This window comes from Apteryx mantelli, chromosome 11 (genome assembly GCF_036417845.1).
Source record: "Apteryx mantelli isolate bAptMan1 chromosome 11, bAptMan1.hap1, whole genome shotgun sequence".
In the NCBI taxonomy this organism is placed as follows: Eukaryota; Metazoa; Chordata; class Aves; order Apterygiformes; family Apterygidae; genus Apteryx; species Apteryx mantelli.
Window position 1 is genome coordinate 6,368,586 of NC_089988.1, and position 8,105 is coordinate 6,376,690.

Below are 8,105 nucleotides of genomic sequence, written 5' to 3' on the forward strand. Positions count from 1 at the left end.
TGCTGTTTGTGGTTGTGAGGTCAGTGGTGGCTCAGTGCCTGCTAGGCCAGTGCTAGGTGCGTGGGTGCTGTTTGTGGTTGTGAGGTCAGTGGTGGCTCAGTGCCTGCTAGGCCAGTGCTAGGTGCGTGGCTGCTGTTTTCAATTGTGAGGTCAGTGGTGGCTCAGTGCCTGCTAGGCCAGTGCTAGGTGCGTGGCTGCTGTTTTCAACTGTGAGGTCAGTGGTGGCTCAGTGCCTGCTAGGCCAGTGCTAGGTGCGTGGCTGCTGTTTTCAACTGTGAGGTCAGTGGTGGCTCAGTGCCTGCTAGGCCAGTGCTAGGTGCGTGGCTGCTGTTTGTGGTTGTGAGGTCAGTGGTGGCTCAGTGCCTGCTAGGCCAGTACTAGGTGCATGGGTGCTGTTTGTGGTTGTGAGCTCACTTGTGGCTCAGTGCCTGCTAGGCCAGTGCTAGGTGCGTGGCTGCTGTTTGTGGTTGTGAGGTCAGTGGTGGCTCAGTGCCTGCTAGGCCAGTGCTAGGTGCGTGGCTGCTGTTTTCAATTGTGAGGTCAGTGGTGGCTCAGTGCCTGCTAGGCCACTGCTAGGCGCATGGCTGCTGTTTTCAACTGTGAGGTCAGTGGTGGCTCAGTGCCTGCTTGGCCAGTGCTAGGTTCGTGGCTGCTGTTTTCAATTGTGAGGTCAGTGGTGGCTCAGTGCCTGCTAGGCCAGTGCTAGGCGCATGGCTGCTGTTTGTGGTTGTGAGGTCAGTGGTGGCTCAGTGCCTGCTAGGCCAGTGCTAGGTGCGTGGGTGCTGTTGGTGGTGGTGAGGTCAGTGGTGGCTCAGTGCCTGCTAGGCCAGTGCTAGGTGCGTGGCTGCTGTTTGTGGTTGTGAGGTCAGTGGTGGCTCAGAGCCTGCTAGGCCAGTGCTAGGTGCGTGGGTGCTGTTTGTGGTTGTGAGGTCAGTGGTGGCTCAGTGCCTGCTAGGCCAGTGCTAGGTGCGTGGCTGCTGTTTGTGGTTGTGAGGTCAGTGGTGGCTCAGTGCCTGCTAGGCCAGTGCTAGGTGCGTGGCTGCTGTTTGTGGTTGTGAGGTCAGTGGTGGCTCAGTGCCAGCTAGGCCAGTGCTAGGTGTGTGGGTGCTGTTTTCAATTGTGAGGTCAGTGGTGGCTCAGTGCCAGCTAGGCCACTGCTAGGCGCATGGCTGCTGTTTGTGGCTGTGAGGTCAGTGGTGGCTCAGTGCCTGCTAGGCCAGTACTAGGTGCGTGGCTGCTGTTTGTGGTTGTGAGGTCAGTGGTGGCTCAGTGCCTGCTAGGCCAGTGCTAGGTGTGTGGGTGCTGTTTTCAATTGTGAGGTCAGTGGTGGCTCAGTGCCAGCTAGGCTACTGCTAGGCGCATGGCTGCTGTTTTCAACTGTGAGGTCAGTGGTGGCTCAGTGCCTGCTAGGCCAGTGCTATGTGCGTGGCTGCTGTTTGTGGTTGTGAGGTCAGTGGTGGCTCAGTGCCTGCTAGGCCAGTGCTAGGTGCGTGGGTGCTGTTTTCAATTTTGAGGTCAGTGGTGGCTCAGTGCCTGCTAGGCCAGTGCTAGGTGCGTGGGTGCTGTTTGTGGTTGTGGTGTCCCTTGTGGCTCAGTGCCTGCTAGGCCAGTGCTAGGTGCGTGGCTGCTGTTTTCATTTGTGGTGTCCCTTGTGGCTCAGTGCCTGCTAGGCCAGTGCTAGGTGCGTGGGTGCTGTTTGTGGTTGTGAGGTCAGTGGTGGCTCAGTGCCTGCTAGGCCAGTGCTAGGTGTGTGGCTGCTGTTTGTGGTTGTGAGGTCAGTGGTGGCTCAGTGCCTGCTAGGCCAGTGCTAGGTGCGTGGCTGCTGTTTGTGGTTGTGAGGTCAGTGGTGGCTCAGTGCCTGCTAGGCCAGTACTAGGTGCGTGGGTGCTGTTTGTGGTTGTGAGGTCAGTGGTGGCTCAGTGCCTGCTAGGCCAGTGCTAGGTGCGTGGCTGCTGTTTGTGGTTGTGAGGTCAGTGGTGGCTCAGTGCCTGCTAGGCCAGTGCTAGGTGCGTGGGTGCTGTTTTCAATTGTGAGGTCAGTGGTGGCTCAGTGCCTGCTAGGCCAGTGCTAGGTGCGTGGCTGCTGTTTTCAATTGTGAGGTCAGTGGTGGCTCAGTGCCTGCTAGGCCAGTGCTAGGTGCGTGGCTGCTGTTTTCAACTGTGAGGTCAGTGGTGGCTCAGTGCCTGCTAGGCCAGTGCTAGGTGCGTGGCTGCTGTTTTCAACTGTGAGGTCAGTGGTGGCTCAGTGCCTGCTAGGCCAGTGCTAGGTGCGTGGCTGCTGTTTGTGGTTGTGAGGTCAGTGGTGGCTCAGTGCCTGCTAGGCCAGTACTAGGTGCATGGGTGCTGTTTGTGGTTGTGAGCTCACTTGTGGCTCAGTGCCTGCTAGGCCAGTGCTAGGTGCGTGGCTGCTGTTTGTGGTTGTGAGGTCACTTGTGGCTCAGTGCCTGCTAGGCCAGTGCTAGGTGCGTGGGTGCTGTTTTCAATTGTGAGGTCAGTGGTGGCTCAGTGCCTGCTAGGCCACTGCTAGGCGCATGGCTGCTGTTTTCAACTGTGAGGTCAGTGGTGGCTCAGTGCCTGCTTGGCCAGTGCTAGGTTCGTGGCTGCTGTTTTCAATTGTGAGGTCAGTGGTGGCTCAGTGCCTGCTAGGCCAGTGCTAGGCGCATGGCTGCTGTTTGTGGTTGTGAGGTCAGTGGTGGCTCAGTGCCTGCTAGGCCAGTGCTAGGTGCGTGGGTGCTGTTGGTGGTGGTGAGGTCAGTGGTGGCTCAGAGCCTGCTAGGCCAGTGCTAGGTGCGTGGGTGCTGTTTGTGGTTGTGAGGTCAGTGGTGTCTCAGTGCCTGCTAGGCCAGTGCTAGGTGCGTGGCTGCTGTTTGTGGTTGTGAGGTCAGTGGTGGCTCAGAGCCTGCTAGGCCAGTGCTAGGTGCGTGGGTGCTGTTTGTGGTTGTGAGGTCAGTGGTGTCTCAGTGCCTGCTAGGCCAGTGCTAGGTGCGTGGCTGCTGTTTGTGGTTGTGAGGTCAGTGGTGGCTCAGTGCCTGCTAGGCCAGTGCTAGGTGCGTGGCTGCTGTTTGTGGTTGTGAGGTCAGTGGTGGCTCAGTGCCAGCTAGGCCAGTGCTAGGTGTGTGGGTGCTGTTTTCAATTGTGAGGTCAGTGGTGGCTCAGTGCCAGCTAGGCCACTGCTAGGCGCATGGCTGCTGTTTGTGGCTGTGAGGTCAGTGGTGGCTCAGTGCCTGCTAGGCCAGTGCTAGGTGCGTGGGTGCTGTTTTCAATTGTGAGGTCAGTGGTGGCTCAGTGCCTGCTAGGCCAGTGCTAGGTGCGTGGGTGCTGTTTGTGGTTGTGAGGTCAGTGGTGGCTCAGTGCCTGCTAGGCCAGTACTAGGTGCGTGGCTGCTGTTTTCAATTGTGAGGTCAGTGGTGGCTCAGTGCCTGCTAGGCCAGTGCTAGGTGCGTGGCTGCTGTTTGTGGTTGTGAGGTCAGTGGTGGCTCAGTGCCTGCTAGGCCACTGCTAGGTGCGTGGCTGCTGTTTGTGGTTGTGAGGTCAGTGGTGGCTCAGTGCCAGCTAGGCCAGTGCTAGGTGTGTGGGTGCTGTTTTCAATTGTGAGGTCAGTGGTGGCTCAGTGCCAGCTAGGCTACTGCTAGGCGCATGGCTGCTGTTTTCAACTGTGAGGTCAGTGGTGGCTCAGTGCCTGCTAGGCCAGTGCTAGGTGCGTGGCTGCTGTTTGTGGTTGTGAGGTCAGTGGTGGCTCAGTGCCTGCTAGGCCAGTGCTAGGTGCGTGGCTGCTGTTTTCAATTTTGAGGTCAGTGGTGGCTCAGTGCCTGCTAGGCCAGTGCTAGGTGCGTGGGTGCTGTTTGTGGTTGTGGTGTCCCTTGTGGCTCAGTGCCTGCTAGGCCAGTGCTAGGTGCGTGGCTGCTGTTTTCATTTGTGGTGTCCCTTGTGGCTCAGTGCCTGCTAGGCCAGTGCTAGGTGCGTGGGTGCTGTTTGTGGTTGTGAGGTCAGTGGTGGCTCAGTGCCTGCTAGGCCAGTGCTAGGTGTGTGGCTGCTGTTTGTGGTTGTGAGGTCAGTGGTGGCTCAGTGCCTGCTAGGCCAGTGCTAGGTGCGTGGCTGCTGTTTGTGGTTGTGAGGTCAGTGGTGGCTCAGTGCCTGCTAGGCCAGTACTAGGTGCGTGGGTGCTGTTTGTGGTTGTGAGGTCAGTGGTGGCTCAGTGCCTGCTAGGCCAGTGCTAGGTGCGTGGCTGCTGTTTGTGGTTGTGAGGTCAGTGGTGGCTCAGTGCCTGCTAGGCCAGTGCTAGGTGCGTGGGTGCTGTTTTCAATTGTGAGGTCAGTGGTGGCTCAGTGCCTGCTAGGCCAGTGCTAGGTGCGTGGCTGCTGTTTTCAACTGTGAGGTCAGTGGTGGCTCAGTGCCTGCTAGGCCAGTGCTAGGTGCGTGGCTGCTGTTTTCAACTGTGAGGTCAGTGGTGGCTCAGTGCCTGCTAGGCCAGTGCTAGGTGCGTGGCTGCTGTTTGTGGTTGTGAGGTCAGTGGTGGCTCAGTGCCTGCTAGGCCAGTACTAGGTGCATGGTTGCTGTTTGTGGTTGTGAGCTCACTTGTGGCTCAGTGCCTGCTAGGCCAGTGCTAGGTGCGTGGCTGCTGTTTGTGGTTGTGAGGTCACTTGTGGCTCAGTGCCTGCTAGGCCAGTGCTAGGTGCGTGGGTGCTGTTTTCAATTGTGAGGTCAGTGGTGGCTCAGTGCCTGCTAGGCCACTGCTAGGCGCATGGCTGCTGTTTTCAACTGTGAGGTCAGTGGTGGCTCAGTGCCTGCTAGGCCAGTGCTAGGTGCGTGGCTGCTGTTTTCAATTGTGAGGTCAGTGGTGACTCAGTGCCTGCTTGGCCAGTGCTAGGTTCGTGGCTGCTGTTTTCAATTGTGAGGTCAGTGGTGGCTCAGTGCCTGCTAGGCCAGTGCTAGGCGCATGGCTGCTGTTTGTGGTTGTGAGGTCAGTGGTGGCTGAGTGCCTGCTAGGCCAGTGCTAGGTGCGTGGCTGCTGTTGGTGGTTGTGAGGTCAGTGGTGGCTCAGTTTCTGCTAGGCCAGTGCTAGGTGCGTGGGTGCTGTTTGTGGTTGTGAGGTCAGTGGTGGCTCAGAGCCTGCTAGGCCAGTGCTAGGTGCGTGGGTGCTGTTTGTGGTTGTGAGGTCAGTGGTGGCTCAGTGCCTGCTAGGCCAGTGCTAGGTGCGTGGATGCTGTTTGTGGTTGTGAGGTCACTTGTGGCTCAGTGCCTGCTAGGCCAGTGCTAGGTGCGTGGCTGCTGTTTGTGGTTGTGAGTTCAGTGGTGGCTCAGTGCCAGCTAGGCCAGTGCTAGGTGTGTGGGTGCTGTTTTCAATTGTGAGGTCAGTGGTGGCTCAGTGCCAGCTAGGCCACTGCTAGGCGCATGGCTGCTGTTTGTGGCTGTGAGGTCAGTGGTGGCTCAGTGCCTGCTAGGCCAGTGCTAGGTGCGTGGCTGCTGTTTGTGGTTGTGAGGTCAGTGGTGGCTCAGTGCCTGCTAGGCCAGTTCTAGGTGCGTGGGTGCTGTTTGTGGTTGTGAGGTCAGTGGTGGCTCAGTGCCTGCTAGGCCAGTGCTAGGTGCGTGGCTGCTGTTTGTGGTTGTGAGCTCACTTGTGGCTCAGTGCCTGCTAGGCCAGTGCTAGGTGCGTGGCTGCTGTTTGTGGTTGTGAGCTCACTTGTGGCTCAGTGCCTGCTAGGCCAGTGCTAGGTGCGTGGCTGCTGTTTGTGGTTGTGAGGTCAGTGGTGGCTCAGTGCCTGCTAGGCCAGTGCTAGGTGCGTGGGTGCTGTTTGTGGTTGTGAGGTCAGTGGTGGCTCAGTGCCTGCTAGGCCAGTGCTAGGTGCGTGGCTGCTGTTTGTGGCTGTGAGGTCAGTGGTGGCTCAGTGCCTGCTAGGCCAGTGCTAGGTGCGTGGGTGCTGTTTGTGGCTGTGAGGTCAGTGGTGGCTCAGTGCCTGCTAGGCCAGTGCTAGGTGCGTGGCTGCTGTTTGTGGTTGTGAGGTCAGTGGTGGCTCAGTGCCTGCTAGGCCAGTGCTAGGTGCGTGGGTGCTGTTTGTGGTTGTGAGGTCAGTGGTGGCTCAGTGCCTGCTAGGCCAGTGCTAGGTGCGTGGCTGCTGTTTGTGGTTGTGAGGTCAGTGGTGGCTCAGTGCCTGCTAGGCCACTGCTAGGCGCATGGCTGCTGTTTGTGGTTGTGAGGTCAGTGGTGGCTCAGTGCCTGCTAGGCCAGTGCTAGGTGCGTGGCTGCTGTTTGTGGTTGTGAGCTCACTTGTGGCTCAGTGCCTGCTAGGCCAGTGCTAGGTGCGTGGCTGCTGTTTTCAATTGTGAGGTCAGTGGTGGCTCAGTGCCTGCTAGGCCAGTGCTAGGTGCGTGGCTGCTGTTTTCAATTGTGAGGTCAGTGGTGGCTCAGTGCCTGCTAGGCCACTGCTAGGCGCATGGCTGCTGTTTTCAACTGTGAGGCCAGTGGTGGCTCAGTGCCTGCTAGGCCAGTGCTAGGTGCATGGCTGCTGTTTGTGGTTGTGAGGTCAGTGGTGGCTCAGTGCCTGCTAGGCCAGTGCTAGGTGCGTGGCTGCTGTTTGTGGTTGTGAGTTCAGTGGTGGCTCAGTGCCTGCTAGGCCAGTGCTAGGTGCGTGGCTGCTGTTTGTGGTTGTGAGCTCACTTGTGGCTCAGTGCCTGCTAGGCCAGTGCTAGGTGCGTGGCTGCTGTTTGTGGTTGTGAGGTCACTTGTGGCTCAGTGCCTGCTAGGCCACTGCTAGGTGCGTGGCTGCTGTTTGTGGTTGTGAGGTCAGTGGTGGCTCAGTGCCTGCTAGGCCAGTGCTAGGTGCGTGGCTGCTGTTTGTGGTTGTGAGGTCAGTGGTGGCTCAGTGCCAGCTAGGCTACTGCTAGGAGCATGGCTGCTCTTTTCAACTGTGAGGTCAGTGGTGGCTCAGTGCCTGCTAGGCCAGTGCTAGGTGCGTGGCTGCTGTTTGTGGTTGTGAGGTCAGTGGTGGCTCAGTGCCTGCTAGGCCAGTGCTAGGTGCGTGGCTGCTGTTTGTGGTTGTGAGGTCAGTGGTGGCTCAGTGCCTGCTAGGCCAGTGCTAGGTGCGTGGCTGCTGTTTTCAATTGTGAGGTCAGTGGTGGCTCAGTGCCTGCTAGGCCAGTGCTAGGTGCGTGGGTGCTGTTTGTGGGTGTGGTGTCCCTTGTGGCTCAGTGCCTGCTAGGCCAGTGCTAGGTGCGTGGGTGCTGTTTTCAATTGTGAGGTCAGTGGTGGCTCAGTGCCTGCTAGGCCAGTGCTAGGTGTGTGGCTTCCGTTTGTGGTTGTGAGCTCACTTGTGGCTCAGTGCCTGCTAGGCCAGTGCTAGGTGCGTGGCTGCTGTTTTCAATTGTGAGGTCAGTGGTGGCTCAGTGCCTGCTAGGCCAGTGCTAGGTGCGTGGCTGCTGTTTGTGGTTGTGAGGTCACTTGTGGCTCAGTGCCTGCTAGGCCAGTGCTAGGTGCGTGGCTGCTGTTTTCAATTGTGAGGTCAGTGGTGGCTCAGTGCCTGCTAGGCCAGTGCTAGGTGCGTGGGTGCTGTTTGTGGTTGTGAGGTCAGTGGTGGCTCAGTGCCTGCTAGGCCAGTGCTAGGTGCATGGCTGCTGTTTGTGGTTGTGAGGTCACTTGTGGCTCAGTGCCTGCTAGGCCAGTGCTAGGTGCGTGGCTGCTGTTTGTGGTTGTGAGGTCAGTGGTGGCTCAGTGCCAGCTAGGCTACTGCTAGGCGCATGGCTGCTCTTTTCAACTGTGAGGTCAGTGGTGGCTCAGTGCCTGCTAGGCCAGTGCTAGGTGCGTGGCTGCTGTTTGTGGTTGTGAGGTCAGTGGTGGCTCAGTGCCTGCAAGGCCGGTGCTAGGTGTGTGGGTGCTGTTTTCAATTTTGAGGTCAGTGGTGGCTCAGTGCCTGCTAGGCCAGTGCTAGGTGCGTGGGTGCTGTTTGTGGTTGTGGTGTCCCTTGTGGCTCAGTGCCTGCTAGGCCAGTGCTAGGTGCGTGGATGCTGTTTTCATTTGTGGTGTCCCTTGTGGCTCAGTGCCTGCTAGGCCAGTGCTAGGTGCGTGGGTGCTGTTTGTGGTTGTGAGGTCAGTGGTGGCTCAGTGCCTGCTAG